The following is a 27,224-nucleotide window of genomic DNA, read 5'->3' as shown; positions in this document are numbered from 1 at the left end:
CCCACCTGCAGCTTACAGTTCCTTAGAAAGTTCTAGAAAATGCGAAGATTTAAGGGTCTTGAGATTTGTCACAGAGTGACAAAGTGATTCACATGCCACCGAGTGTTTGGTTGCCTGGATTAATGGGTCTTAGTCAGAACTTGGCTGTTTTGAGCATCTTCCCTTAGGGTGAATATACATGCACAACGTTTTAGTAAAATCTCTGGACTAATGTCCTATGGGACCCATATTCTGTCCTTGCATGACAGGCTTAGAAACTAAATGCAGAGTCCCTACCCCCCCCCCCCCAAAAAAAAATGTATCTGTATTCATGTTGGCCTGGAGTTTTAGACTCTCACAGTCTTTTAAAACTTCAGTTCTAACATCCCGATGCCCTGTTTCATATCTGCCTACCATCTATATGGTATCTGTACGTTTAATAGGCACATATTCTATGCTCATGCCCAAGGCCTTGAAGGCATAAAAAGCATGCTGATTAAAAACCATAACTGGATTTCATTAACATGAATTCATGCAGTGCTTAATATCGCCTTTATTTGTGTCCCATGAAAAATAGCAACATTAATTCCAGTGAGTTGATTTGTTTTTATTTTTTCAATGATGTAACTAATGAAGTGATCTTGACCAAGTCACGTAACCTTGTCTGGCTTTTAGTTTTGACGAATGTGCGGTAAATAATAGTTTAATTGAACTGAGGTAAGCAATTGAGCTAAATGAGGTCTACAGTGAAATCACCGGTAAGAAGACACCTTGCATTTGCATGGTGTTACTTCCTGAGAGATGTTCATACATTTGGCCTCCGGAAACTATTACTTTTGTTCCTAACTACACGTCTCGTCCACCCAAAGCACGGATGTTGTAAACAGCTTTCTATACACTGTGCCCTTGTGTGATCTGTAAGAATTATTAGATGATGATAAACATGAGGTCCAGAAGAGATGACCAAAGATTATGTTTTCTTGAGAACCCCTTGAAAAGTTGGATGTAAAGACCGTAGCCAGCTCAACGGTCTGCTCAATTTTTACCGACTCTTCCATCTATTCTCTAGGGAAGACAGAATAGAAATGAGAATCCTGAGCCTTGAGTAGTAATGTTACTACAGAAGTCAGTAGTTCCCATTCTTGTTAAAATTCATCATCTTCCCCATGCTCCCCTCCCCTCCTCCACTGCCATTTACTTTCCTTTGGGGTCAGGCCAGTTGCTCTGGAGGCCAGTGTATCTGAGCTAATTTACATGATTGGTCCAGTTAATTACCCCTTTCCCCATAAATACGCTCCCAATACACCCCTCAGCAAGATTTTTACCTCGGTATCTCAATCTGCCCCCACCGAAAACATCACCAGGTATAGATACCCACTGCCACATTTGAAAATGAGCTCCAGTGTCTCAAAAGGAAAGGAAAGCCTCTGAAAATTCAGCCCTTGGGTATAATTGAAACGTTAGCACGGCCAAGTGCAGCTGGATGTCTTGGGACTGAAGTGGCATTCACGCATTCAGTGATATTCACTGAATGCCTCCTCTGTCCGCAGTGCCCCCAGACAGCCTCCAGATGGGAGGACCCAGACATGGTTTCCCTTTGCATGAGCCTCTGGGAGGCCTGCAAGGACACGTGGGGGAACAAAGTCACTGCTGACATCCCCTAGGAAACACTGTTCTTCACATGAAGCTCCATCCAGCATTCTGTAGACCAGAGCTCCATTTCCAGCCTGGTGGGGACCTGGCCTGGGATTATGGGCAGCTTGTCTCATCCCTGCCCCGCCCAAGGGAACCTTGTACCTCAGGGATAATCTCTCTTGTCATTACCTGCCTCACAGGGAGGTTGAGAGGATTTAATGAGATAATGTTTGTAAAGCTTTTTGAGTCCCTCAGAAGAATGAATGGAGCAATGCAAATGCAAAGCATCATTATTATAGTGATTACAGAAGCGCACTAGTCACAGGCAAGGGGGAGAAACCCTGATTCCATTATAATCTCCTATTTCTGAGAGCTGATAACATTCTGAAATGTGCTTCCCTTTTCCAGCTGAAATTCTCCACCTTTATAATCCGCTCAGAGGCAAAATGTTTGGGGAAAATTTTAGAAATTTCTCTTTAGTCTCCTTTGAGAAGGAAGAACATTAAATAAGCACACTTTGCCTGCTTACAAAGGAGCTGTTTTGACCAAAATCATTCAAAAAGCCTCAGCTTTATGACTTCAAATTTAGCTGGTCTTTAGTCCCCACTGAGATAAATGGAGCAGTGTTAAATTTGAAAGGGGAAAATTGGTTTGGCAAGGTTCTAATGTTTGATGCTGCCATTCAAGGGTTGCTGAACAGAGGCCGCTTTTTCCATATAACGAAATTGTTTCTTTCTAGAGAAATTATTCCAACAGGTTTTCCCACACTGGAAAATGAGGTTTGTTATTTTGACAATAATTCATCTTTCTAATTTAGAAAGATCATTTATTTTCAGAAGACTTTTAGGGTTCTTTTTCTTATGAAGAATCAGTCCCCGAGTAGCAGAAAAGACACTATAGAACTCACTGTAGGTACACACTGTAGGTATCTCAAACTGAAGTGATTCTGGGGGCCTGGCAGGCAATATGATGGAGGGGAGTAGGTCAGGCATCGTGACAACCAAGTGTGGCCTCTGAAGGCCAATCTTCTTCCTTGTACTCTTTTATGTTCTGGAATGGGGCCCTGCAACCTAAGCTGACACAAGACAGATTACAAGGGAAAAACTAACAAAAGTTTATTTTTATTTATTTGTTATTTATTTATTTATTTATTGTTTGTTTGTTTGTTTATTTATTTATTTATTTATTTATTTATTTATTTATTTTAAAAGTAGGCTCCACGCCCAATGTGGGGCTTGAACTCACGACCCTGAGATTGTCTACCAACTGAGACAGCTAGGCACCCCTACAAAAGTTTATTAGCACACGCATGGCACATGCACATAGAAGGAGTAGGTGATGAATAACTCACAGGGGTAGTTGGAAGTTGGGGCTTCTAGAGCATCTTAAAGAAGAATGATAATTTTGTGAAGAAGTGATAAGACCAAAGAAAAGGGACTTACTTAGGCTTTTGGGGGTTGCACACTGTGGAGAGGTAAATATGTGGGGGAAGCTAATGGAAGATAAGGATTAGTCAAGTGAGTTTGTATAAACTCTTTCCTGGTGCTGGCTAGTCTTTGCTAGAAAGGCTGTTTTGCCTTTGTTGCTGTGGGAAATGTGCAGGGGGCCACCTTCACCTTCAGGGAATTTATGCTCCCTTTCAGGCAGGGAGGGGGGCAGCAGAGAGCTCAGCCCATGTTTGCTTTCTCTTAGCTGCATTCAATTTAAAATAATCCTCGTGTCAGAGTGGGCATATTTCAACGTGGCATATTCTGAATCTCTTCAGCTCCATGTTGGGGAGAGGTAGCACATAGAGGGTATTATGGGGGACTGGGGAAGCTGTCTGAAGGACCCACCATTCTTCAGCTCCAGCTACCTCTTGCAGCACAGAAACACAGTTTTCCACCAGTTTTACAAGAGAAACCAAAAATCAACAATTCCATAAACCATCTACCAATTTTAAATGTTATTCACAATTTTTTTTTTTTTCTTTTTAACACTGTGTAGCCAAAGCAAACATCTGGCTCATGGGGAATTGTTTTCAACCTTTGATTTAAACTCATGTGGATTTTCCAACCACAGTGGTGGGAAAAAATGGGTTTTTCTGTATGAGACCCATAGATTCTTATGATAACAGAAGAATTGTAGAATCCTGACAATTTCCCCATCTCCATCTTGGTATTTCCTTTCCTTTTCCATGGGTTGCTTAATTTCTCTCTCTGTACCTCAGTCTCCTCATTTACAAAATCAGTAATAAGATCACCTGCCTCATGGGAAGTTGTGAGTAGTAAGTGAGAAAATATATACAAAAAGCTAGGACACTGCCATATCAGGAGCGCTCAGTAAACCCTATGTTTTATTATTGCTTCTTATGTATGTATGTATGTATGTATGCATGCATGCATGCATGTATTTTTGGGAGAGAGAAAGAGCACAAATGGGGGAAGGGGAGAGAGAGAGAGAGAGGTAGACACAGAACCTTAATCAGGCTCCAGGCTCTGAGCCATCAGTACAGACCCCCATGCAGGGCTTGAATCTACAAACCATGAGATCATGACCTGAGCCAAAGTCAGATGCTTAACCGACTGAGCTACCCAGGCACACCTATTGTTTCATTTTTAACCAGTGGGACCAGGGCCTGAGAATCAAGTTCACTGTCTCTCTTGGCTGTAACAACACTGTCTCCACTGCTTAATTCACCTCAGTCCAATCCAACCTAATAATTTTGTGGGTTCATTACAAACTTAAGACCAAGAGGATGGAACAGACTTTTGAGAGCCAGCACTCCTGGCCACTGGAAGAGGGGATGCAGGTGCAAAGTCAGCTGAGTCAGGTGCAGTCAGCTGATGCAGGTGCAAAGTCAGCTGAGTTAGGTGTAGTCAAAGCCAACCGGAAAATATCTATTTTCCAAAATGTAATCTTTTTTTTTTTTTTCAGACATAATGTGATTTAATACGACACAGGGAATACAGAGAGGGGAAAAAAATCCTATGATTAAAGACAAGGCTTTAAAGAAGACACTTTCTTAGGTATTTTCAACTATATTTTATCCACCTCAGAAGTGTTCTTAAGACTATATGGAATGTCCATAGATTTTAGAATATTTGTGCAATTCTGCTTTTCATATAATACTTCCCATTAGGCATAATCTAATTGCAGTGAAGGTCTGTTTTAATATAAATCAGTAATCTAAAAGCATTTTTAATCAATTTAGTGCCATCCTAGAAAAAAAAAAAAACACTTATAACACGTTCCCTGGAATATATGCCTTTGATTTATATAACAGGATTTATCAATTAGCTTTTCTATTTAATGCTTTAAAATAAAATAAGAAATAATTTGAAAATTTTGTAAAACTAGAAAAAACATTGTGGCATCCTGTAACTAATACTAATTTGCAGAAATAGTGAATACAAGTTTTTTCCCCCATATACATATATATATCAAAATGTAATCTTTGATGCTAAACTCTTGCTGTGGGGGAGGCATGGGGTAGGGGAGAGATCTCCAAGAGGGGGCTTCATCTGCGTTCCAGTTTAGACACATTCTTGGGCTCCTTTGCTGTTTGCTTTTGAGGCTCATTTATAAAGTGAAAAGACTGGCCTGGACAACTTCTAAGCCTCATTCAGCCTTCATGTGTTTTAAGCAGTGAACAAAACAAAATCCCTGCCCTCATGTAGCTGACAGTTTTGCTTTAATTTTCTGAGTCTGGCTTCTCTTTGCATCTTCTTCCATGGGACACACTTCCTACCAGGGCAGAGGCAATTCAAATACCTATTGTCGATAATAATTTTGATCCTCAAAGAGTTGGTATCTTACTTGAAAGAATACTGTTATATACCTGAAACACATAGCATTACAAGAACAGGAGTTTACAAAGAAATGCTTTAAGAGGTAGAAAAAGGAAGCATAACGTAGAGCAATGGTAGTAGGGGAAAGGTTGAATAATGGGTAGATTCTGAAGGTCCGGACAAATGAGAGGTGGAGAGGGCATTCAGGGGGATGAGAGCAAGAGCAAAAGCCAGGAGGTGGGAGAGCATATTAAATGTCTGGGAGGACTCTGGTTTTTCTCTATACTGACTGATCTATAAATAGAAAGGAGTGAGGAGGAATAAAGGTCAAAGAGGCATAATTTCTATAGGGCCCCAGGTTAACATTTCCAACCCCCCCACCAGGAAAACTGGAAAATTACATGATACAATTCGCACACTCAGCATTTCCCTGTTCCTTTAGAAAGTGTGCAGGGGGGCTCAACGAACTTGGGGAAGATAAAAAAAAAATGTTTTTATGTCAAGAAACAAGAATCTGCCTGGGAGTCTGGTTGGCTCAGTTGGAAGAGCATGCAATGCTTGATTGTGGGGTTGTGAGTTTGGGCTCCACGTTGGGTGTAGAGATTACTTAAAAATAAAATCTTAAAAAAAAAAAAAAAAGAAAGAAAAACAGGAATCTCCTAAGAGATGCTATAGCAACAGGGAGGCATAAGAGAAAACAGAAGCCCCTCTTCTGTTGGGTGCTCCCAAGATCATCACGTAGCGTTAGGGGTGAACAGTTGCCACGGAAATTAAGTCTAATAAAAGAAATTCAGCACTGCTGCCAGTCCCAAGTTCTGGAGTCATGAAAGTGAAATATTTTGCCTGCACTTCATCTGTTTGGGAGGGCACTCGGTGCTGCAGAGGGGAACTCAGGGAACATTTCTCTATCACAGAGAAAACAGATGATCCTGGGCCCTACTTGCCATGCAGAAGACGCCCACACATCTCCTCTGCACAAAGGAACAGAGGACAGAGGCCAATGGGGACTCCAGACTTGCCATGGACAAGATCTGTGAGAGACAGTCTCCTTTAAAATGCAATTTTATATTGGGGCACCTGGGTGGCTCAGCCGGTTAAGGGTCCAACTTTGGCCCAGGTCATGATCTCATGGCTCGTGGGTTTGAGCCCTGCCTCGGGCTCTGTGCTGAAGCTCAGAGCCAGGAGCCTGCTTCTCGGATTCTGTGTCTCCCTCTCTCTGCCCCTCCCCTGCTCACACCGTGTCTCTCAAAAATAAATAAGTTAAAAAAAAAGGTTTTTAAATGCAATTTTATTGATTTCTGTTCAGCCAGTAAAGGGAGCTCATTGATAAGGGGATTGACAGCCAATCAAGCTATGCCAGGGTAACTCCTAAAACTTGGGCTGACGGAGGTGCTGAGTTTCCCGCATTAGACTCTATTTTTGCAGGAGCTATTTGCCCATAACACCACTTGGTAGACATCAGGAGGGCCTGACACAGAGGGGTCTCTATCTTTCCGCTGCACTTCAAGGGTCAAACTGTTGGCATGGGTTGGGTTAGGTTTGTGTGTCTGCACACTCTGTGACTTGTCTATGTCTCCATTTACTGCCTCAGTATGGGGCTTGGTTTACAAGGATAGCGTGAACAGTGTGAAGGGCTAGTTGGAGGGTGGGGAGCTGACTTGAGCTCGGCCATGACCGCCAGCAGCATCCTCCACCCACTGTCACAAGTATAGACATTAAGTAACAGCAAAATGCTTTCTCTGCCAATACTTTAAGCTGCGAGATGAGTCCCCACACCTGCTGCTTTGCAATCACATTGCTACCTTTAATTCCTTCCATAGAGAAATCCTGCCCCTCTCGAAGCCCTTTAGAAGAGATTCAACAGGTAGTGTCAAGGGAGAAGCCCAGTCAGAAAGATACAGTGAATAGGTGCTTCCTTTCTGCTGTGGCCAAGGACAGCATGGAACTGTCTTCCTGCACCTACATGAGTAGATACCCCCTAAACATCAGCCAGAAGCTACCAGAAGAGTAAATATTCCCCCTGAAGAACTGGTTGTTTGGCCATCTTGAGGAACAGGCAGGAGAGGAGGAAAAGATGGGGCTTTAAAAATCACACCCTGCCTGAAACTAACAACTTCTCCTTCCCCAATCTGGAACACTAAGCCCAAGAAAAAGGGTGGCTGGGCCCTTGTCAGGCTCCAGCCCTGAGCTGGGACCTTGAAGGAGTCACTTAACCTTGGTGAACTTCAGTCGCCTCATCTCTAATACCCGTGAGGCTCTACACTGAATGATGGTTAATAGCAAAGGGAAACAGTGATGTAAAGGGCAACGGGGATCGACCCTCAGGAAAGTGCTGCCCAAATGAGTGATGGGGAGAGAGTGAGCACAAAGACCCCCTCATGCGGCCCCAGCTGGGAAAGTGAGAGAGCCACCAGCTCCTCCAGCCAGGGGCCCCTCAGGTTCCCACTGGGATGCAGTTACCTACAAGGAGTGTCATCCAATGGGTGCCATTAATAATCAGGCCAACAACATACACACATGCACTGACCCAGACAGCCCGAGGTATGGGAACTCCTAGCTATCTGTCATTACAAACTGGGGAAGAAAGATACTGGCTGCCTTGAGTCAAGGAGGTGCGCTGAGCCCTGGAGGACAGTCCCACTGTAGCAGGTATTTGGAACACAGGTGGGCGGAAAGCATCTCTGCAGAATGAGGCCACATCTGGGGTGTATGGATGCCCGGACCACTTCTCGAGCAAGGCACCTTCAAAGGGACCAGAGGGGCGCCCAGGTGGCTCAGTCGGTTAAGCGTCTGACTTCAGCTCGGGTCACGATCTCGCGGTCCATGGGTTCGAGCCCCGCGTCGGGCTCTGGGCTGATGGCTCGGAGCCTGGAGCCTGCTTCCGATTCTGTGTCTCCCTCTCTCTCTCTCTCTGCCCCTCTCCCATTCATGCTCTGTCTCTTTCTGTCTCAAAAATAAAAGGTTTAAAAAAAAATTAAAAAAAAAAATGGGACCAGAGACTCCACCTTGCTCCAGCCTGGTTCCGGAGCTCATCATCCCCACAGAAGCTAGGAAAGCCCCCAGGCAGGCACACTCTCTTTCACTTTCTTGCTCATCTTCTCTTTCTCAGGAGACAGAGGCCGTGTGCTTCTGAGGACTTTTCTCTTCCAACCAAATCTCAGGAATCATGATGGACAATGTCCCAGGCACACAGGGGAAAGTATTAGTACAAAGTCTGCCTTTACCTTGCAGACAACTGGGGCCAGGAATGGGGAGACTGGAGCCCAGGGATTTGTGGCAGAAAGACTAGGGAATGTGAGATCACTGTATACGGTATTCTCACACACTGTACCCGCAATACATGCTCAGGGGCCATCATACAGGCTTCAGAGGAGGGAGTTCTTTATGAGCACGGAGGGAGCGGTTGGTATGTCCCAGACACTTCCTCATGCCTTGCCCACGGTGGGACCTGGGGTGCTGGAGAAGGCAGGCAGGGAGGGCAGCCCAGGCAGAGTGAAGGCCAGGAGGCCGGCCCCAGCTCCAGGGGCTTGCATAGTCCATGGGAACAAAAGGAAGGTGCACTGTCCTCTTCCTCTACTCAGTATCTTCCTTATTTACTCAAACACATTTCCCTTTTGTATACTTTAGTGAGTTGAGAAAAATAGAATTAACAAAAGTATTTCTCTGCATAGTTCTCTTTTTGCCATACTACCTTATTTTCTGTTTCTGTTTTATGTTAAAAAAAAAAAATAAGAAAGACTTCTCATGTAGTCTTAGAAGATGGCATTTACTCTTGGCCTTGGAGAACATGAAGAGATTTTATGCCCTTGAGCATGGCAGAAGGTGGGGTAGAATGCGTGTTCCCCTGGTCTTTCCTGGGCTGGGCCAATTTGGGGCCAGGATCCTGGTTACACATTCCACTTTGCTTCTGAGGGTTTTATGTGGTTCCGGACTTCAGTTTTTAATTCTGAAAAAGAGAAGGGTTTAGATTAGATGAGCTTCAATGTTATTCCCAGCATTAAGGTCAATGACTCCATTGTATCATTCATTCATTCATTCATGCATTCAATCATCATTCGATAAATGTCTTCTGAGTATTTACTGCCTGCCAAGCCTTGGAAGTGCAGATATGAGCAAGTCACATTCTGGCAAAGTTAGCAGATCACAGACACAGCCACAGCTGCCGAAAGGAAAGCTACTCTGGAAAGCAAAGCAAAGAAGCAGCAGCCACGGTCGGTCAAGGGATCAGCAGCCAGGGGTCAGTGCACAGCCCTAGAATGACCAGAGCATGACAGTGAGGACTCTATGGGTGTGAGGCCTGAACCAGGATGTCAGGCCAGAAGGCAGCATGGGCCCAGCAGGTTTCAAGGACAGGGTCCCAGCTGCACGTATGGGACAGCTAGCTGTGAACATAAACCACTAAGAAGGTAGCCACGGCAGCCTCAGACATGAGCGTCCAGTTACCATTTCTGAGGCAGAGCATGGGGGAGGCACAGGGCTTCAGGCAGTTGGAAGAAGCCCAGTGATTGAAGCTGATGCACAGAATGACATTTCTGTAGGGAGGGACAGCTAGGTACCACCAGAGACTATTGAATTAAAACAGCTTCCAAACCTACTTCAGATGGACCTGGTCTCAGCACCTGAGAGCAGGGCTCAGTCTACACGGAGGACAGATGCTTCCACCTGGGATAGAGAAGAGCTGCAGAAACTAGGACCAGGTAGAGCCTAAGAAAAGAAGTATGATAGTGAAGGTGATAATAATATGGCAATAATAATAACCAGCACCTGAGCTAACAATGATTAAGTACTTAGAATGGGCTGAGTACTTGCTAATGATTTTATACTAATTATTTCTTAGAGATTTCACAATAACTCTATAAGAAAGATATGATGACCACCACTTTGCAAGTGAGGAAACAGAGCCTTCCACAGGTGCAACAACTTAACTTGCCTTGAACTAGTCAGGATCACCTATGTAATGCCGCATAACAAAAATGTCCCAAATCGCAGTAGCTTAACAAAACAGACGTTCATTTGTCATTCATGTTGAAGAGAGGTCAGCGGGAGTCTCTGCTTACCCTTGTCACTTAGACTCCCAGGCTAAATTAAAATTGACACATGTGTCCTCAATTGCTATGGTTGGGGAGCGAGGGAAGAGAGTGTGGTAAATTTTCCACTAGCTTTTACACCCCCTCTTCTACATCACTTCCCCTCATACCCATGGCCAAAGCACCATGGTCACACCTGGCTCCAAAGGGGCTGAGAAGTCCAGTTCTACTGTGTGCCCAGTTAAAGAATGGAGGTATTTATCAACAGCCCTATTACTGTGCATACACTAGATGGGGAAACCAAGTTTAAACCCATGTTGGCTGACTCCAAAGCCCGCATTCTATCCCCCCACTATTCTAGAGGAGAAAGTCTCCTGACCCCTTCATGTCCTACCCCTCACTGTCCTTACCAAGCCTCTTCCCCTCCCTTCCCAGGCCTCGGGCGAGGAGACAGGCATGGGGTGATTGATGGCTCCCAGCAATAGTCTGGAGAGATTATCTAACAGCATGTGCTAAAGGAGCCATGGCTGGAAGGCTGCTCATAATAGCAATTGAAGCACTAGTTTCTGCAGGGCTTGGAGTGCCAGGGTCTCGAGGGCTTATTAATCCCATAGCAGTCTTGGGAGGGGTTCATTGCTGCTGTTATTTATACCTTTTGCTGTGCTCATCCAGCAAAGACAGTCAGCTGGGATTATGTTCCAGGGAAACGGAGCCCTGGCTCCGTTCCAGGTGAGGGCTGCAGAGGGCTCTTCCTTCTAGGTCAGCTTGTAGACTGCATTCACAAAGAAGAGTGAATGGAAGCTCTTACATCATAGAGATGCAGACATGCACATCCCATCAGAGAGGAGGATATGAAGTCTTGGGATTTTGTGAACTCCTTTAGCACTAAAATTAAGGGCTACCTCCTCTTGATGTCCCCGCACAGTCCACAGGGACTGAGTGTGCCTTCCTTGAAACCACTGTCCTCTTGATGTCTGTCCCTGCACCCTTTGTTAGTTACCTGGTTTTATTTTCTTTTTCCCTATGACATGCCCTGTCTGCTGCAATTAAAGTGAGTTTTCACAGCACAGATTATGACTCATGCTTTGTGAGGACACACAGAGCACTGAGCACATGCAAGGTATTCAGTCCGTGTTTGCAGCCCTGTCTTCTGCTCGCCTCTCGGAGCCTACCTTAGGCCATTCTCCCTGTGCTTTCACATCGCACTCCTGCCAGCTGTAAGGAAGGGCTCATCTTGCCTTTGCATCCGTCCTTCTGTGAGCACACATTTCCTTCAGCCTGGAGTGCCCTTCTCCTCCCCGTTGCCAACTCCCCACCCCAGCAAAGTGGATCCGTCCTTCCTTAGGCCAACGCTGTCCTTTGCACATAGTTCCATTACAGAAATTTTTATGTTTCAATTAGCTGTTTACCTGTCTTTCCCGACTAGCCTGAGAACTACTTGAAAATAGACACATACCTTCTTTATATCTTGTGCCCTCGTGCTCTTACCAATGTCTGGATGGGACTAGTGGGAGGTGAGTGAGGTGCTTGCCTAGGGAGCAGAACTTAAGGGTGGGTGGTGCCAAAACTCTCAGTAATGAAAATAGATAATATTTAATGCAATGTGTTTAAAAATCAAAATTAATGCAAAAGAATCTGAGATGAACAAAACATTTACATTTTAATCTTTTTTTTTAATGTTTATTTTGAGGGAGAGACAGAGTACGTGCAGGGGAGGGGCAGAGAACGAGGGAGACACAGAGTCCAAAGCAGACTCCAGGCTCTGAGCTGTTAGCACAGAGCCCAATGCAGGGCTTGAACTCACAAGCCGTGAGATTATGGCCTGAGCCAAAGTCGACACTTAACCGACTGAGCCACCGAGGTGCCCCACAAAACATCTACATTTTAAATAAAGATGGGATCAATAAGAGTATTGTGCTGAATCATACTGGAGCCTGAGGCAAAAGGAAAATTTGAAAATACTGATTTGTCTTTATTTGGGTGAATAAGCAAGTGAATAGTTGGAAAAACTTTGCAGATTGATCTGCCAGTTACCCAAAGTTTTAGTATTTATGGTGAGAATTACCCTTGTGTGCTTTCCAGATCCTTTTTCATTCTATTTTCTGCCTGTGGTGCAATCAGAACCCTTTCCCAAGTTGAGAGAAGAGGAAGACACGCAAAACAATGGCCCAACTCCAGTCAGCTGCATGTATCTTGCTCGGTTAGTCCAAGCACCTTGCCGTGGGTCAAAGACTTGAGACCCATCCATGGTTTGGGTGTAAAGACAAAGAGCTACCTCCATCCCCACCCCCAGATGGTCACTTTGCAAACAGAAGGTTTTGATCACTGGGGACAGACACTGAGTAAGGAACTGGATGTTAGAGTAAATCCACGTCCACAACCAGCAACACAGAATGTGTACCCCTTGGGGGGAAAGTTGACGTTTTGGGTTGAAATTAGTTTTTTGGGGTCTTTTACATATCATTGTTGTCATAGATAAATGCCCAAGAACTGACCCTACAGCCAGGTCTGAAGCCACTCTTGTCCTTAGTTGAAGGCGTTTGTGTGGGATATTTGGAAAGGCACTGGGCCCAGGATGAAGAGCTTCGTTTGGGCCCAGCTCTGTTCTCACTAGCTGTGTGACCCTGACCATGCTATTTAGCCATTCTGAGCTTCAGATTATTAGTGTGTAAAAAGAAGGGGTTAATCTGCAAGACTATGGTTTTTAAACCCTGTACTATGAGACCTTAGGGCTATAAGAAGCTCTCTTAGGGGCCACAGATAGAATTGTGAAGCTCCCCTGTTTTATCCAGAGCATCCTGATTTCCATCACTTATTAGATTCCCATGCAGGATTTGTATTTAAAAACAGGGAGAGTTCCCACTGCTTATAAAAAAATGACGTAAAACACTGGTCTAGATGATTTAATAATCCTACCAGCCATACTATGTGATACAATCTGTTAGCTGCAACCTTCAAGAGTGACACATGTGCTCTAGCTGTGTCCAAAGGATATGTCCCCAAAGCCTGTGGACTAGGAGGACCCAAGGTAGAGACACACAGAGAATGATGACTTGAATTTCTTCATCCTTCTGTGGTATAAGTGCCTTTGTTTCAAGAACTCACTCAAAATTAATCACACTGCTATTGCCACAAGTTTTGAGAGAGGTTACTAAGATCTAGTCCAATGACTTATTCAATGCTTGAATCCCTTCCTTCCCATCCCCATCAAGTGATCGTGCAATGTCTTCTTGAATTCCTCCAGTGACTGTGAACTCACTGCCTTCGGTCACAGATGATTTGAACCCCTGATTCATAGTGATTGACATTTTTAGATCATGTAGGACAAGCCTAATCTGTCTTTATAGAATAGCCCTTCAAATATTTGAAGAGAGTGGCCACTGGCTCCTCCTCATCTTCAATTGGTTGAGCTAATCAACCTGGCCCTTGAGCTCTTGTCATTCTGGTATGCATTTCACTGTGCAGGTGGCCCTCCCTATTTCCTCTTTTACTGGACATGCACCAGAATGGAATGCCACGTCCTGCACAGCAGCAGACCAGAATAGAGCAGAACAGTTTCATTTTTCTAGTTCAGTGCTTTTCAACCCTGCTGCACACTGTAATCACCTGCGCAGCTTTTGAAAAATTATTGTTTTCAAGACTCCATCTTTTGACCCAGGGTACAGAAGTTTGCTCGATTCTTGCTATGATTGGCCAATAATCTATTGGCGTGTACTACGCAGCTTGGTTGATGGACGAATTTGAAGGAAGAAGGGAAGAGTACTATTGTTTGAGTATCTTTCATTCATAATTCTGAGCTAGACACTTGGGTACATTATTCCATTTACTCTTCATCTATGAGCCACGTGGTTTTGCCCCAGTTTTACAAAGGAGAAATCTGAGGCTAAATGAAATTCAGCCATTCACTCAAGTTCACTCAACTAGACCAGTGAAGAATTGGGATTCCAACCCAAGTCCATTGGAGCCCAGAGCTCACTTTCTTGTTATCATGCTTCTCTCTCTCTTTTTAAATTTTTAATGCTTATTATTTACTTTTGAGAGAGAGAGAGATGAAGCACGAGTGGGGGAGGGGCAGAGAGAGAGGGAGACACAGAATCTGAAGCAGGCTCCAGGTTCCGAGCTGTCAGCACAGAGCCCAACACAGGGCTCAACCACGAACCGTGAGATCATGACCTGAGCTGAAGTCGGACGCTCAACCAACTGAGGCGCCCCATTATCATGCTTTCCTTAGTTCAATTAAGTTAGCAGTTCTCCATTAAGAATCAGTACCTACCAAATGCTAGACATGTTCTAGGCCAGCAACTTTTGTGAGCTGGAGTTTTTGTGGCAATCTGCCAAGTGGTGCCAGGACACAGAGCATTTCCTTTTTTCATTCAATGATTTGTTTATGGGTACGTTTTCTTGAAGGAAAAATCATGTCGGTGTAATGCAGGCTTTGTAGAGAAATAAGTCTTTGGTATTTGGTTGTAAAATAAATGTCAGAATAAAATGTTTGAGAAAATAAAGAGCTGTATATGAAATCACTTCCCACGGAGCTGTAGAATACTGATGGACTGTTGCTGGTGTTTCATTATTTAAGGCAAATTTGGTACATAAGGAAGGAACTGCTGTACCCTGGTGGTTATTGATCCCCAGAGCTCTCGTCTCATTGCCAGCAATGATTTCAGAGTGGCTTCTCCTTGTCTTAGCCACGAGGTTTAAAGACCATTCCAATCACAGAGCGACATGACCATCAACCAGTGGCTTTGTGACGCTTCACACCAAAGCCTCTGCAACATACTCTAATAAAGATGTTGACCACTGTTTCCATCTTAGATTGACTAAGCAGGGCCATTTGTGGGGGCTATTTATAGGCTGAAAATACCAGCCAGGGAAGAATAACAAGGTAAGAATAAGGAAAGCATTCCAGATCAGAGAAGGAGATAGAAAAAACAAAAGCGAGATAATACAAGGTGTGTATGGAGCACCAATACTCTAAATGGGATTCCTCTAGCCGTACATGTCCTCCTACCCAGCAGCCATCTCTTTCCCAGGCTTAAATCAACCCCTCCTACAGATGATAGCCTAGGATGCCCCTCTTCCTTAAGGGCTTCCTTGATGACCTAAGATTGGCTCAGTATCCCTCCCGTGATCTCCCAGTCCCTTATTGTCATTGTAGGACACACAATACTGTATTAACATTCACCCATCATTTAGGGGGTTTCCTCTCCCAGACCAAAGCTTCTTAACTATGGCCTCCAGGTGAGTTACAGGTGTGCCCCAGGTTTTGCACACCTCAGCACTTGGGACATCCCCACTGCTGGAGCTGAATAGCTTAGACTGTCTGGCCATATGTGGCAAAACTATTTCTTGTATGCCATGATACAGAAAATGTTAGGAAACACTGTTCTAGACTATTCATGAATGACAGGGAGGGAGGGAGTTTGAGAGGGGGGGAAGGAAGAAAGGAGGGAAGGAGGAAGAGAGAAATAGCCTGTCCAGGTGGGAATAGATTGTTTTAGCAACTGGAGATACTTGAGGACTACCATTTACCAGATTTTTCTGCAGGCACTTTTTCTCTGGGTAGGTAAGAGGTTATAATACATGACATTGACAGTCTCCCCTGTCTTTTGAGCCAGGCTGACCGGGTGAGAAGGACATGGTCTTTGGATTCACCAAACTTAAGTCTAAATCCCAGCTCTAAGATAGGATCTGTAGGACCTCACCTAAGTTATTTCATTTCTCTCTGCCTCAGCTTTCTCATCCATAAAATGAGAATAATGGTAGTTTTGTTTTTAGGCTATTATGAGAATTAACAAAATGATGTTGTGCAATATTCTTGGCACATGGTGACATACGGTCACTCAACATTTTCCCTCACATTTTAAATTTTGTTTCAGAGCCATTTCAGAAGCCACTTTTGCAATAAATGACAGTAACATGGCTTAGTGCTTTGGTTTGAGGAGCTGAAATCCAGTCCTGGTTCTATATTTATTAGTTGTTTGAGCTCAGGCACATTACTTAACCTTCCCCAGCTCCTGTGCATCTCTCTTTCTCAATCTGTAAAATGTGAATAACTGCTCCTGCTTTGCCATTTTTGTTCAGAGGATGAGATGGGTTGACGTGGGTAAAGTCCTCGGAACACGCCTGCACATCGTTAACACTCATGTTTATGTTTGCTTTTGTCCACACGACCCAGGGGGAGGCAGCTGAAGGTAGCCAGCAAGCTGAGGACACGCCCAGGCACACTGCCATCCGGCTTTCTGCTTTGTGGTTGTGGAGATTTCAAAGCATCTGCAACTGGGGCCCTGTGCTGACGGCTGGGTGGGAGAGGCAGGAAAGTTCATTTGCAGCTAATATATATTCAGCTGTACTAATTAGCCCAAGCCCCAAAGCCTAGAACAAATTAAGCCAGTCTTAAAAAAAAAAAAAAAAAATGAGGCCGTAGGCTAGAAAGTATGTTGAGAACTTCTTTTTGTTATTATTGTTCTAATTGTTGTAGGAGTGAAAATGTTCTTACGAACCAAGGTTGTCTGTGAACCAGAAGATCCTGGGCCCCTGTGTCCAGGGTCATAAAGGGATCTGAGCATAAAGTAGCAAGTATTTATTATTGTAACTTTCAGGTTTTCAGAGTCGGCTATGGCCACACATTCCACATATCGTGCACTCAAACTTTGCAACCCGCCTGTAATAGCTTCCTAGAGCTGTCCTAAAAAGTACCAAAAACTGGATGGCTTGCAACTACACAAACTACTGTCTCAAGTTCTGGAAGCCAGAAGTTCAAAATCAGGGTGTCATCAGGCCCGGGCTCTGACATCTCTGGCAGAGAATCCTTCTTAAAAGATTTTTTTTAATGTTTATTATTTTGAGAGAGAAAGTGCACGTGCACAAGTGGAAGAGGGGCACAGAGAGAGGGAGAGAGAGAATCCCAAGCGGGCTCCGCACTTTCAGCGTAGAGCGCGATGCTGGGCTCGGACTCACAAACTGTGAGATCGTGACCTGAGCTGAAATCAAGAGTCGGATGCTTAACTGACTGAGCCACCCAGGCACCCCTGGTGGAGAATCCTTTGCCTCTTTTAGCTTCTGGTATTGGTCAGCATTCCATGGCAGCCCTTGGCTTGTGGGTGCAGCACCCCAGGAACCCGGCTGCCTTCTCCCTGTGTCCTCCCATTGTTGTCCCTCTATCCATGCTTGCCTTATGTACACATTTTCCCTTTTCATAAGGACACCAGTCATACTGGATTAGGATCCACCCTGAGGACTTTATTTTAGTTTGACTATCTCTGCAAAGGTCTTATTTCTAAATAGAGTCACATTCTCATGTGCTTGGGTTAGACTTCAACATACCTTTTCGGGGGACATGATTTAACCCTTTACCGTCACCCTTTAAGATTTGTATTTTATCATCTTGTTTTACAGATGAGGTCGTCGAGCCTCAGGAGGACAAGAAATGTGTTCAGGTCACACAGCTGGCATTTAGAGATAGCCCATGTCTTCCAGACTCAGGGGGGATCCCCCCACACTCCTCCTGGCTTCTTTGTTGTGTCATGGTGTTGTAGGTTGACTTAGAACTTCTTATGACACTGGTTGATCCCACACCTCACTTGTACACATATGCGTCTGAGTCTGATTAATCAATTCTGTGATCTTTGCATGAACTCTCAACTGGAGATGTCCCTTTCCTGTTTTGGACCTGAACAGTGGCTGATCCTCACTGTGGTGAGGCCAGAGAGCACTCCAGAGAGCTGGAGTGAGTGACCAGGTAGATGAGGACAGGGGTACTTTGTTTCTACCAAGGCAACAAGCTGGTTCTTCCTGACCATCGAGAATCAGCTCAAGTCTCTGATGCGCCGTCTTCGTTGACCCCTGGCCTGCCATGGTCTCCACTGACCAGTTTACGCACTGTCCTCCCTGTGTGCTGACCCACGTGGCTCCTCGGATCCCCCTCTCGGGGGGTGCTCTGGGCTCCCTGGTGTGGGCAGGAGTGAGAACTGTGTATGCTGTTAGCATCAGGAGGGGATCTCTTGTCCACGTGGCATCCTGTCACTCCTGTGACAGGTTTGTTATTGCTCTGGGCCAGCTCAGCAGGCTCGCACAGCTCCCTCCACCTCTCACAGACAGTGTGACTTTCTGAGGCTCCCCTGCCAGCTCAGCCCCCTGCCTGGGTTTTCCTGCTGCTGGCCGCCCTGGCAGGACTTCCTGACTCTCTGGTCCTTCTATGTTCTACTCAGGCACAGACGACCTGCTGGCCCTTTGGGAGCCAGCCAAGCCCCACTGGGGGGGTGGGGGTGGGAGTGGGAGGGGCCATTTCCTCAGAAACTCTCACTGCCCACATATATCCTGCCACCCTTTCATGTGAACAACGCACCCCCACAGTGGCATGGGGCTCTGTGCCCAGTGGGTCAGGCAAGAAGCATGGCTAAGGCTTCTCTGCCCACTCTGTGGGGTTCCCAGAGTCTCAACCCCAAGGTGGAGCCCAGGGTGCAGTCCACACTCACACAGAAACCTTTGCACTCCCCTTCACCTCTTCAGCACCACCTTCCAAAGCTCAGAACATTCTTATCTCCTCCCTGTATGAGGGGGAAACTGCCTCTTACTGCCTCAGGCATCCACCACCCCCCCTTCTCTGGCCTGAGGTATGAATTCCTTGCTTGAGTCCTCCAGCCCTTGCACTCGATAGTCAAACCTCCACTGTTGGTATTAAAACAATAATGCAACAATAGCTCTGGTGCCATTGTTTGCAATAGCAAGCCCTGGCTTTCGGGAACTCAAGGTCAAAAATCCAAGTCCTGGTTCTCCAGAGGTTCTTTGGTGACCTGGGGCCATTAGTTGTAGCCTGCTAGTCTAGTTTTAAAGGGGAGAGACTTGTAGGGTCGAAAGGAAAATTCACGAGGTAATATTTTAGAATACTGCTCTAATTTTATTTCGCTTTGAGATTTTGCTGCCAAGAAGAGGAACATTTCTGGGCACCACCCAGAATTTGTAAGCCGATTTGGTGGAAGTCATTTTCATGAGTTCTAGGCTCTGACCTGTAGGAGCTGATTGGTTTTGCTCTCATCCAGGGCCAGAGACAAGATCTCTAATTCTGGCTCCTCGCATTTGAAACATGTGCTGTCAGTCCCCAGAATGTGAATATAGATAGATTAGCCCAAGATGGTCTGCAGCTAGAACATGATGGAATTATAGTGAGTTGTTCCTGAGCTTCATTTTTCTTTATTAGCAGAAAACATGTCACTTTACTCCTGCCACCAACACTATTACCTGATCACCTTGTCCAATCTCTGTCATTTTACAAATGCAGAAACGGAACCCTAGAAAGGTAAGAAAAATTGCCCCAAAGACTCCAACACTTCATTGCCGTGAAGCCAAGGCAAGGAGCCCCGAGTGGAGATGAGCACTCCTACCTTTTCTCTCTACCACCCCATGTTGCCACGAGGTTTCCTTACTCTTCCCAAACTACATGTTGTTTTTCAACTATAAATATTCAGTTTGGAGCGCAAAGCCTTGACCCCAAGAAGCCCCAATCCATCTGCTCGTGGCTGCCGAAGACAGAATTTCTGATGAGCTGGAACTCAGTTTCTTTGCCAAGAGCCTTCAGCCCGCTTGCCAAGGGAAGATCGGTTCTCCGCTCAGATGAACCCCCATCTGGGGGCGTGCGGATTACAGTGGAGGCTGCTTCTTGATGTGTCCACGGCACACCATCACAAGGCCCTTGGTCGGCAGGAGGAGGCCCCGCACAGCCACAGCCAGATGGTGAGGACGAGGGGCCCCATCTCCAGTTCCAGGTAACACAACCACAGCGACAGCAAGCTCAGCAAAGCCTGGGTCAGCCCCAACACCATGCAGACATTTCTGTGAATTTTTAAAAAGCAGCTGTCAGCTCACACTTGCTCCACTGAGCTTTCCGTCCTGATGGCTAGACTGGCAGGATTCCCACTTGGAAACCTGGGAAGAAAACTTACCGTCAATCACAACTGTGCACCTTTCAGCTCTGTGTTTGTTTTCAAAGCAGAGACCTCCTGAAGACTTGAAACACACCGTTCTTTCTGTTAGAATACACGGAAGCTCCACACCTTGCCTTCGAAAGACAGTAGTGAGAATTCAAAAAGCTGTTGGGGCAAATAGAGACACATGGCACACTGTGGTGGGGGGGGGGGGTGGAACCACGCAAGCTCTCCTTATATGGACCCCAAACACACAGGCACATAGTCACTCATGCATCTGCCCTCCTCCCTTTATGCAAATCCAATCTGGTGAAAATAAACACCATAGACCATCTTGAAGGTCAAAAGAAAATCAGTGACAAAAGGGCTTCTTTGAAAGAGGGTAAAAAGAGTCCCACTAGCTTTCCTTTGCTGCAAGTTGTTGAAGAAGGGAAGGCTTATTCCGTGTGCACGGGGTTATTATAATGTAATAAGACGGCTAGTCTTGTGTGGCTCGTTAGCTAGTCCTGAAGATAATTCTAAGAGAAGTTCAAAGGATATTTTGAGCGGTGGGAGAATCAGCAAAGGCATTACTTTGAATGACAGTCCTCCCTTGGATCTCTGTAAAAAGTTAATCACGTTTCATATGCAGATAGGTACCCCCCAGGTATAAGTGTTGGGCTTCGTTCATTTATTCAAATGGTATTTCTGCGCTCTCACCCGCTGCGCGTCACCGTGGCAGGTGCGGAGAAGCAGACAGAGAAGGTAGCCTGGTTCTCCTGCCCCTGCTCTATTTGGGGTGAGGTTAGGTTGTGCAGAACAAAACATTTAACTGACACGGCAAGACAGAATTGTCAAAATAATTGGCCACGCCTCGCGTGAAAGCATGAAGTTGTCTCGCATCAGCTGCTGGAGCCACCTCCCTGAGTCTCCCCCAGAAGTTGTGTCCCTGAATCAATGTGTAGATGTCAGATGATGGGGTTCTTGGGGTCATCTCGGCAGGTGATGGACTTCATGGTGGGGTTCTCATCTTAGTTTTTCCTTTGCTTTGCTTAGACTGTTGTGACCTCAGCATCTTTTTTTTTTTTTTTAAGAGAGAGGGAGACAGAGCGCGAGCAGGGGAGGGGCAGAGAGACAGAGGGAGACACAGAATCTGAAGAAGGCTCCAGGCTTTGAGCTATCAGCACAGAGCCCCTGACACAGGGCTCAAACTCACAAACCACGAGATTATGACCTGAACCCAAGTTGGTGCTTAACCAACTGAGCTACCCAGGCGTCTCGTGACCTCAGCATCTTTTAAGGGATCTCTGATGTGTTTGAGTTGCTGTGAGGGCCAATATACTCCTTAAAAACTGAAGCTGCCCCATGGAGGGGGAAAGGAGGGGGCGGGAAAGGAGTGGAAGAATAAAAGGCAGGGCTTGCAGGGGACAAGGATACAAGTTGGGCATCCCAAGGAGAAAGAAGTGTTGGAAAGAAGAGGGCTCAGAGGTGCTGTTGGTGAGAAGGAAGCATGGGCAGTGTTGCCCCTGAGGGTGGCTCTCTATTTCCAGGTGGACCCCTGAAGCGGCCTCCCTGTCTCCACCCCCTGTGTCCTCCCCATCATTTTACCCATCGTCGCCCCAACTCTGACTTTGTTTCTACCCCCTCAGAACCCTCAATGCGTTATCACTGATGCTGGTAAAGTTCACATTCCTGACCCTGACACCTCACTGAGCCAAACCACTCTCTACCACTCTCCTCCCTGAAGCCTTTCCTCCTGCCACACGGTCTATTTGGAGTTGCCCAAACACACTGTGTGTTTCCTGGCTCAGGCCTTCACCTCCACCTGGAATGCCTTGCACCCCATCCCCTTACTGAACCGGCCCATCCCTCAAGCCCCCTCAAAGCCCACCCTGCTTGTCTTTGAATTCCCGTCATCCCTACAGCCTGGAACCCTCCCGTAGCCCTAATATAATGCCTCGTGTTACAGAATAATGGCTATGTGCTTCATAAATCTTAAATGCAGGCAGGCAGGCAGGCAGACAGGAAGGAAGGACTAGATGGAGGGAGGGAGGGAAGATTCCCTTCATCCTTTACTCTGAATAAACAGGACTTATGCTAGGAAATGATGAAGGGCTCTGAGTCAGTTATTTTGCTTAGCTGAGAGAGTGTTATATCGATAAAGCTCAGAAAAACTTCTTGACACTTGGTGGTACCACCATGGTAAAGGCAAAGAGCACCTGACTTTGGGGTGAGCTGAGCCAGGGCGTCAGATGACAGCAGGGGTCCCTGGTGGGAGAGGAAGGGGCTTCTGCCCAGAGACAGCCCAACTCTCTTGGGGTGGGCACAGCCCTGCCACCTGGCCTGGCATCAGAGTCCTCTCAGCCACAGGATGACACAGTAATTGCCAGGCTGGCTCTCTTTTAAATTCCTCTCAATGGCAAGTGCAGTAAAGGTGAGAAAATCCCGACAGGATTTCCATTTGTTTTAATTCTAGTTCAGCTCCAGGGGTCTCCTCATTAAGCCACATCACCGGGGCCGTTAGGGGCCAGAGCACAGAGCTGGAGGCAGCAAGGCGAGGTCTGGCAGCGGCCAGGGTGCCCCCTCTGCAGCCCCACCAGCTCCTGCCTGGATGCCTTCTCCCTCTCCTCATTCATCGCTTTTCTCCCAAAGTGATGCTTCCCGCCTACCTGCCTGTGTCATTTTCATATTCTATTCATCGGGCTACTTACACTGTTGATATTTTCTGTCTATTCTATTTTATGACCACTTTCCATCCACAGGTCTAGCTTGTTGATATTCTGGTCTATTTATATCCCCTGCCCTGCCCAGCCCCTACCCCCTTAATCTGTTTTTATCAATCTTTGTTTACTTTCTTCAGTGCGATTCTTCTTCTTATTAGCTGGTCATCTATCTAGTTAAATGGCCTCGCCCTTCCCTCTCTGTCTCCCACTTTCATCAGAGTCCACCCCAGTTCCTCTGGCAAGCCCTCCTGCCTCATCCCTACCCCCTTCCTGCACTTAATGAGTGAGCCCCCCTGACTCGAACTCCCCTGTGGGCAAAGCTTGCTCAGTAGGACACCCACTACCACGTGCCCATAGATTCCCTCCATCTCCTACTAGTAGTGACCAGAGCTAACGCTCCTGAGCATCATCCAGCATGAGTCGAGTCAGGCCTGAGCTAGGTCTTTGTTTCCTGCTTTCCACAACTTTTCAAGGCAATTTCCCCTTATATTAGAGGAGGAAGCCGAGGCTCAGGGAGGTGAAGAAACCGGCTCCCACAGTTAATATGTGGAATATTGACAACCTAATCTTAGTTATCTGCATGAGCAATGGCACGGATAATCTCCCCCTGCAGAAAAATGTAGACCTCATTTCTAATAGGCTCTGGGATATTGCATTTGGGGCAGTAGATTTCGCTCCTGGTGCTTCTCTGCTGTGGCTGATAGTCAAGCTACAGTGCAGGAGAGGCCACTCTATGGAATGGTGCTCTGCCAAAGATTCCCCACAGAAATGATAATGTGCACAGAGGCATTGTTCCCTGCAATGGGGAGAGCCAGTGTGATGGCTGCGGGCCCCGGCCCCACACCCTCACCTGGTCTCAGCCCCATCAGTCACCGACCACGCAGGGCGGTGTCAGATGCCTAATAAAGACCAAAGGAAACCTACCCAGGATTCCAAGATGGCCTTGGCTCAATAATAGAGGGCAGCTGAGTGTCCTCTGTTATTTAGCAAGAGGGAGAGCCCTGCAATGGAACTGCCATGGGATAGGATGGACACAAGTGAACCTTCAGGCCACTGGTCAAGAAAAAAAAAATGGCTATACTCCCAGATGGGGTGAACTTCTAAACCCGGAATCCCAAAGACAGAGAAAAGCAACAAAGAAACAGAGCTCCCAGGCAAAGTGTAGGGGATGTTAGTGAACTCCCTGAAAGGAGTTGCCTCCAATTATGCCCAGGCTTCCTCTTGCCTCTAGAGTTGAATCAAAACTTCCAAGCCGGATACTCACCCCCCCTCCGCCCCAACCTATATCTCTTGTACATTGTCCACCCTTCCTCTGCATGAACTTCTTGTCCCTGACAAATTAGAATAACACAGGGTCCTTGTACATATCTTTCTGTGTGGGGAGATGATCCCCAGGGGGCATGCATGAGAAAGAATGGATGTCCTTTGTTAGGCTAATTATTAGGGTTTTATACTGGTCCTTCATGATTTTAGAGTCTGGTGGTGGAAAGACACATGCCTGTCCATTATAACCTACAGAGTAGAAGGTGATCAGCACAGAAATAAAGGTAATTAATATGAATTAGGAGCACAGAGGGAAGAGGCAGACATCCTGGTATGGAGGGGTGAAGAAGGCCTCCTGGAAAAGGTGGCATCTAAACTGGGCCTAGAAGAATAGGTAGGGTTTATGCAGACATTCTAAGTGGAAAATCATCATTAGCAAAGGACAGGAAAGAAACTTCATGGAGTATTCACACACTCCAGGCGGTGATGAGGGTAGAGAAAGATGGCACCCCTCTGTGAGCATCTGACTCTGCTACCTGCAAAATCCGGTGGGGGGCAGTGGCCACGTCTTTGTAGCTGCTGTGTCTAGCACGGTCATGGCTGGTGCTCAAGGAGTGTGTCTAATCGCTGGCAGTGTAATGACGATGCCGATGGCGTGTGTAATGGTGACACGGATGCCGCTTTATGGGACTCAGACCGCTGTCGCGGGCACTGTGAGACTGAGCGTGGGAAGCTGGGTGAATCTCCAGCTGCACTTTCCCCTCTTGCTCTCTCCACCGGACTTTGCATCTTTTTCAGGGAAACCAGGTGGGGTGTTGCCCCTGCCCAGGGTGACAGACCCTGTCACAGAAAAGCTATCTCTGGAAACTCGTGTCGGGTGAAATCCTGCTGCAGCACACAGCAGGCTGGGCCGGGCCAGGATGGCTGCCCCACCACCGCAGTGCTGGGGAATAAAGGGAAATGGTTAGCATTAAATTTCATGTAAATCAGACTTTATTTGCTCTGGTGACAGGTTATTACCATCTGCAGGGAATGAGAGGGAAAACGGCTGCTGGCTGGAGAGGAGGCTCCCCAAATGAGGATGCCTCTGGTAGCAGCCTCCCTGGTGCAGGCAGGCCAGCCCCTCCTTCCTCTGACCTCCAGCCTGCATTACATTCTCCCGGCACCTCAGTTCAGCAGCTCCTCCCCACAGCCCAGTGTTCTCACTGCTCCCATGGGGCATCTATTTACAACGACTGCCCCGGGCCACGTCTCACATAGCCCTCCTGTGCACTGTGGTACAGGTCCTCTTCCGACCAGAACCATCTATGCACTTATGCCCACCTTGCTGAGCTTGATGTAGCCCTAAAGGCCAAGTCAAGTCCAAAATCTTCACTCACCACCCAGGCTGTGGCATCCTCTCTCTTTCGAGTTTTGTTCGTGCTTAACCTCCGTCCCATAAGCTACCTGACTGATGTGTCCCCATCAGCAACCGAGGTGATGGTTGGCTCCCATTCTGGAATCCTCTGTGCGCCAGGCCCAGTGCTGGGCACTGTGCATCGGTCACAGTCTCTACCCTCAGCTGCTCACAGCCTGCTCGGGCAGCTAAGTTATGTGCGTGATGAAGTCAGCCATCACTTTAAGCACAGAGTAGATTTTTAATAAAAGCGTTGGTTGCTGGTAGGAGGATATCAGCCAGGAGAGGCTCAGTAATGCCAAAGCAATAAATGACCCCCAAATCTCAGTAGCTTAAAACAACAAAAGTTTATTTCTTGTTCATGCTACATGTCCGCTGTAGTCATCCAGCAGACTGCTCCTTGTAGACACTCGGAGACCCGGGCTGATGGAGCGACCACCAGCTTGAACGCTGCATGGGAAGACCTCACATCAGCAATGAAATAAAGCTTTCTCCTGACAGAGATCACTTCCACTCCCAAGTCACCCAGTCCTGCCAAACTAAAGGGGCCAGCAAGGGCAATCCTACCCTGTGTCCAGAAGGCAGAGAACTAGAATACTTGGTGAAGAGTGCCAGTGCCTTCTGTAAAGTCTTAGTCACTAAATCCCATGAGAAATGTATGCGCTACATACATACATCTGTTCTGAATCCCCAGTGGCTGACACAGTGCCTGGTACATAATAAAGACTCAGTAAATACTTGGGTTGATGGCTGGCTTTGGCTCTGACCTTTAATCTTGATGCATAACTGACCTATGTGTTTTATTGGCCTCAAATCTGCCGTCTGCAACTCTGCAGACCACAAGCCCTTGATGGGAGGCGGCCATGTCTTCACTGCCTTGCAGCCCTTACAGTGTAGCTTAGGCTTATCCCCTCTGCACCAGAGGAGAGGCAGGAGAGGGGGACACCATTATCTATTGAGACTGTTTGCCATTATTTGGTGAGTAGACACTTTGAAAAGTACACATATAAAGGTTTGTGTGTGCATGAGGGTGTGTGTGTATATAAAAGCTAACACTGGAGGAGAGGAAGGCAGAAAGTGACTCCATATTCTATTGTTGTATTCCTCCCAGTAGTAGTTAATCGGTGTTGTGTTTGATGTAGGATGGATTGTGGGGATTGGGGGCAAAGATCTGGGAGGTGGTGGTGCCATCTGGGGCAGCTCTGTCTGCTTCCCTACTGAAAGTGGCTTCTACTCCCATTTTTTCTTCCTCTCCTCTCTTCTCTTTCCACCCTCTCCTCTCTTTCTTTATTCCCCGCCCCCCTTATCCCTTTCTGCAAAACCACAGTGGCAGATAGGAGGAGAGGATGGGGTGAAGGTGTGCCCTGAGTCAGGAGCCTGAGAACGGGACTGGGGTCTGGCTGCAGACTGGCCGGCATTTGAGGCCACGGTCATGGCTGGAGTGTCCTTGTCACGGACACAGTTTTAGATATACTTGACCCAGTTTGAGAGACCTGGCAGGGGAAGCTGGGAGCAGAAATCATTCCAGG

The 27,224-nt window shown here is 46.6% G+C and overlaps 1 protein-coding gene and 1 long non-coding RNA gene across 2 annotated transcripts in view; one reads left to right on the top strand and one right to left on the bottom strand.

The window, feature by feature from the left end:
• The window catches only part of TNR (tenascin R), a 409,307-nt gene that overhangs the window by 139,900 nt on the left and 242,183 nt on the right, over nt 1-27,224 (top strand). The gene's annotated exons all lie outside the window — the stretch shown is intronic.
• On the bottom strand, nt 9,132-11,672 carry LOC109495586. Its single transcript, XR_002739051.2, has 3 exons — nt 11,064-11,672; nt 9,980-10,088; nt 9,132-9,330 (listed from the first exon to the last, which is right to left on the bottom strand). It is a non-coding gene; the product is annotated as an uncharacterized LOC109495586 (long non-coding RNA).

This window comes from Felis catus, chromosome F1 (genome assembly GCF_018350175.1).
Source record: "Felis catus isolate Fca126 chromosome F1, F.catus_Fca126_mat1.0, whole genome shotgun sequence".
NCBI classification, from domain to species: Eukaryota; Metazoa; Chordata; class Mammalia; order Carnivora; family Felidae; genus Felis; species Felis catus.
This window is presented reverse-complemented; position numbering and strand designations above follow the sequence as displayed.